The following is a 5,399-nucleotide window of genomic DNA, read 5'->3' as shown; positions in this document are numbered from 1 at the left end:
CTTGGAATGATGCTGCAGACTAAGGCTCTATACCTTTTCTCCCCGTGCCATTAGCTTAGTGATTAGTGAACAACAATGCCGTACTAAAATGGGACCAACAAAAAATAGTAGGACCACAAGCACCATGTCAATATTAACCTTCTTCCCACCTGTGCCACTGGCGTAGAAGTATCGTAGCGCTGCAATGTCCAAAGCTACATCGTTATAGAACCAAACAAAAATAACACAAAACTGCAGGACACTGCATCAACCACAGCTCACAAGAAAGCTTACGTAAGTCTTTCATTGACTATACTTTTTCTTCCATTGACCTTGAAGCAACCATGAAATTGCTACTATACTGAGCTACCTTGACGAAAATTCAAAATGAATACAAACTGAAACCCCCAAAGTAGAGCCATAATATTTACTATATGAATCTTATAACATATACATTCCCTTTTGCAAGTCTTAAAATGTGTAAAACTTCTCCCAATCTCACATGGAGCTAAAAGAGAAACAGGACATGAGGGCTGGCAAGCAAAGCTAAAGAGGACATGCACCGGGATGATTTAGCCCTGATATTGAAGCATACATTCCTTTCAAAGGCAAGGCAAATCCACCTCAGCATAGAAACGGCCATAGAGAATCCCCAGAACATCTAGATCAGAGCACCTCACGACTCATCTCGTAATACCTATCGACAGCCAGTATGTCGACCACTCTGGTTCAACAGACCTCAGTAAAGCCTTGGTGCTCAGAATGATACAGACAACAGAAAGAAGCTTAGGCTGCAGTAGCTAGAAGAAGCCATATCACAGGCTACAACTGTTGCAGCAGTTCCCAAAACTAATCAAAAGGCCTTCATCTCCAGAAAATAGGTTCGTCTCCTGGCCAAGGAGCTAGCTGCACTGTTGAAGGGCTCCTCAAAGGCACTGCAAACAAAGCTATCAGACTCTGTCAGAGTGGACTGATTGGTGGGTCGGATGGACTCAAAAGCAGTAGCAACAGAGGTTTGAGACTCCTGTCCGAGGGGCTGATGGCTGGGTCGGATGGCAACAAGAGTGGCTCCCCTCATCCCACTCCCACCAGGCAAGTCCAAGAAGGTAGCATACCATAGCTTCATGTCCAAAGCAGGAACTTGGGTCCTCTTGGATGATGCAGAAGCTTGCATGGGGTTGTCTCTGAAATCACGAAGTTGTTGCTTGCCCATGCAGAGGGTACCTTGGCCATCAGCATCTGCCAACTCGAGGCTCTCCAGGGTGGGATGGTCGAAGATGATCTGCTGCAGCAAGAAATGTCTAGCAGAGGCAGCGATGAGGGAGCTGATAGTCCATACAACTCTGAGCTTGAGAGCACCATTAGTGTAGAAAGACTCAGGGACGTCTTCCTCGAGAGTTTCTGCAGCGTCTTCTTCAACCTCTGTTGGTGAGGGATCTTCGATTGTGCGAAGGTAGCCTTTGCTGGTTTTCCTTACCACCTCCTTGTCGAAATTCACCAGAGAAGAAGCTCCGAGCACCACGCAGCTCTCCAGAGTCCTCCCGAACTCTGCTCTCCACTTGAGCAGCACGCCTTCCTCTATGCCCAGTTCTCCTCCCGGAAGCTCGATCTTGAGATGGCGAACTTCCTTGAAATTCTTGAGAACCTCTCCCGGAGAATGGTGCGAAACCTCTACTACCTGCACGCTCTTCTTCGCAGGCGATAGGTACTGATGCAAAACATGCAGAGGCTTCATGACGCTCCCCATGAGCGCTCGGAGCCAGTGAGTGAGGACTCCCTTCCCCTTGACGACGCTGGGAGTGCTTTCCTCAGCGGAGATAACACAATCCACCTTCACCAACACTTCCTCCACCTGCGCGACGAGGGCCTTGAACCGCTTGGAGACGGTGCAGCATCTGCCGAGCACCTTGACGTCGCAGAGCTTGTTGAAGATGTTCACGAGGAGGGGATCTGGAAGGCGGTCGAATACATCGTCCGGAGGCATGGCGCTGAGCTTGCACTCTCTCCCTCTTCCTCTCCCTCTCGTCTCTCCCTCCCCCTCTCGCCCTCTTTTGCTTTCCCTCTTCTGCGAGCTCGTGCTCTTACTACGCTTTCTCACAGCTCAATTCGATACTCAGCTCCTGCGTCTCCTCTATACAACACCTCAGCTCTGCTCATCCTTCACTTGCCCGCTTATGAAGCCCCCCGGCGATGGCGGTGCTCACATTGCCCGGTTATTCTCGAAAGCTCCGATTGCGACACATCACCCCCCTCTGTAAAGCTCTCACTAGCTTACTCGAGAATCACGCGATGCTCCTCCAGGCCGACTCCTTTTGCATCTACCCTCCCGCCCATTTCTCCCTTCTATACTAGGAGCCTTTTTGCGCTTGCGCGCAGGAAATCTAGCTCTCTCCTTAAGAGGCACACAACTATAAAGGCATTTCACCGATGTGCTGCCACCGGGTCGCAACCGTCAATCTCACGTAGGCACTTCCTCCGGCATCAACATCATCGACAGGATTTCCACAAACGGCAAAGGGAGGAATTCCAGGTGAAGACGAGGACAGGAAAGTGGCAACGGCAAGGCGTATCATCTTGGCAGACTATACACGGCGGGATTGAAGCTGAGGTTACGCCATCGATGCTCCTCCAAAAGCAGTTTCCGCACCTCCACGACAAGGATTCAGAAGAACCGACGATGCATCTCTCGCACTGTCGCTGAACTAGCTTCTCCTGACGAGCACAACTCACACAGTGTGCTCGCAAAACGCTCCTCCAGCAAATTGCCAACCATGGAGGATTCTCTCAAAGATCTGTGCATCTCCAGTAAATTACCAACGATGGAGGGATTCTCTCAAAGATTTGTGCACCTCCAAAGATCTTACGGAACAGAAACACTTCTGTTACCGCGGTCTGCCGATCGCCATAGCTAAGCTCGAAGAAGTGAAGACTTGGAATGGTCTCCCTAACGAACATTCCCCCCCTCGGGAATGGCTCCTCGGGTGGTGTGTCTCTCAGACCCCATCCTCAACAAAAAGGCGGTTGCTTCCCAGGTGCCCCATAGGACCACTGACACAAAAGTTTTGTGTCCGACCCATGACGGTTGCCCATTCTCTGGCCAACTCCTCCTACACCAATCACAGGTTGGTCACATAAATCAGTAGCCTAATGACCGCCTGCTGCTGCTGGTGTGCACCACCACACCCGGCGGCGATCTTGTGGTTCTATTTCCTCCATGGATGGGCGGGTGGTGTGAACCCAGCCTTATTCCTTGTCGTTGAGGATTTTTGGTTACACAACAAGGCCTCGGCTAGCCCAAGCCTCAATATTGCATCTTCTGGCAGTTAAGTGCGTCTTCTGGTAGTCAAGGTTCTAGTGCTATTGCGTCTTTTGGCAGTCAAGGTTCTAGTGCTATTGCGTCTTCTGCAGTCAAGGTTCTAACGGCAAGGCTGTTATGAACGTGATGTGAAGTTCTCGGTTCAATCCTACCTCGGCATTTAATTTTCATTAAGAAGTAATTGCCTGCCCCAGCACTTGGGCAGGGATCCTGCACGCCCATATTTGTCTAGGCAACGTGATTCGCAGGATCAATTACAGCTTGGCATGTGGCACCTCCCCATGTACTTTTGGCTTGGCGGGCAAGGCGGGAATCACCCTCGTAATATCCCTAGTTGTCTTCATTGGTAATTTTTGGTGACAAGAAACCAATGTTGTCGGATCCAAAGAAGATTACACAAACGTATTGTCCCCTATGTAGATGTCTGATCGAGGATTTTATAGGGGCATGTAATCTTCAACAACACACATCTAATGCAATCGCATCAAAGCAAGTCCTTATGCGGGTCTTTGATTGAGGAGATTGTATCGGCTTGTAATTTTTTGGCAATAAAAATCTACACCATCACATCAAAGCACGTCAACATGGGTTTAATTGAGGGGTGTTTCGTTGCTCAATCAAAATGTGTCCTTATGGTTTCGATATCAATATTGGCATGAGGAGGCAACCATCTCCTCCATATGAACCACAATATCATCTACCACAATTGTAGGGTCCCAATCCTGGGCACTTAAGATTGTTGACCTTGTTGTCCTACGGGGTATAACCATTGCATCCTTGAGGAGGCATGTACCTAGTGGTCCCCATGTTACGATGCTAATATTTAGGAGATAACTATGTTCTAGAGGCTAAATTTCGAGGAAGGAGTTAAGGTAGAAAGGATAAAAAATAATATTTTATTCAATCTTCCTCATTAATGGAATTAGCTATGCATTAGTTAGTGTCTTAAGGAGTCCCTAATTATTAGTATTATTCTAGATCTTTTGAGCTCGAATCAACCCACAGCACTGCCATTTACACACAGCACTGCATCGGCGTTCCCCACCAGCAAGCACTGAAGGATGAAGTCCCACCTAATTCGGTCATAAGCTTTCTCCAAGTCAATCCCAAACATGATGATCTTTTGTCAGGATGGGCTTGTTATGTTTGCACTAGATGGGCTAGGTAACAACCATGCCCCCTCGATTGTTTCTACACTAAGTTAAAAAAGACAGTGAACTTGCCCATGCCACACAAATGGGGATGTGATAAGAGCCAAAAATTGCGGATAGTTGGCCAAAAGAAAACTCCTATTAAGTCACATGGCTTGAAGCAAAAATAATTAATTAATGCCCAAGACAAAGCTTAATCATTGATTATGCCACTTTACCCAAACAGACAAAGGTGGCATTGGTGATAGTAATTAGGAAGAGCCAAGAAACTACGGATTATCATTATCTAACCATACTATGGATTCGAAAACCACCCTTCATCGTTTGTAAGCCAATTATGCACAAGTCAATAGATTTCATAGACAACATTGCCATCTATGCACAAGTCGACACATTACATAGACAACAGGGCGAAAACAACTTCATGGTGATCTGAATCTAAGTGTGGAGTGTTCTTTGTTCCAGTAGGAGTCGTGGCTCCATACGCATAAGCTAGTATCACTTGCATATATATATATGAGAGAGAGAGAGAGAGAGAGAGAGAGAGAGAGAGAGAGAGAGAAGTCAATGCCTTTATTGCCTTTAATGCCTTTAATAGCTACATGGCTTACTAAAAAAAGTGTACAACCATGGATGCTATAAATGGCTAGATATTTCATTTGCTTGAGGCTTTTCAAGATGTGGAGCCCCTTAAAGGGAAAAGCGCCTCTTATCATTATCTCTTTTCTTCCTTTTTGGGTCCCCCTTTCTTATAGATTTTTTAATATGAAAGTTTGTGTCCCCTCGAAAGAGATCCCAAGTATCATCCCTTTTTCTCTTACGCCCCCTTATCTAGCCAATAATTCAATTGCTTTTTCTTTTGCCACATCATCCCCACATAGGCATCTTTGTCACAGTCATGATGGTCATTCACTCAAGCACGGTCATTTGTACTTTGATACAAAGCACTAATG

General features: G+C 46.9%; 1 pseudogene; it reads right to left on the bottom strand.

Annotated features, from left to right (window-relative positions):
* Positions 1-332: 332 nt before the first annotated feature.
* Positions 333-2,908, bottom strand: LOC147886257 (F-box protein At5g46170 pseudogene; annotated as a pseudogene).
* Between the last annotated feature and the right edge of the window lie 2,491 nt (positions 2,909-5,399).

Source organism: Dipteris shenzhenensis, chromosome 24, assembly GCF_047967505.1.
Source record: "Dipteris shenzhenensis isolate YYH24624 ecotype China chromosome 24, Dip_SZ_1.0, whole genome shotgun sequence".
NCBI classification, from domain to species: Eukaryota; Viridiplantae; Streptophyta; class Polypodiopsida; order Gleicheniales; family Dipteridaceae; genus Dipteris; species Dipteris shenzhenensis.
The sequence above is the reverse complement of the archived record's forward strand: the minus strand, read 5'-3'. Positions and strand labels throughout refer to the sequence as shown.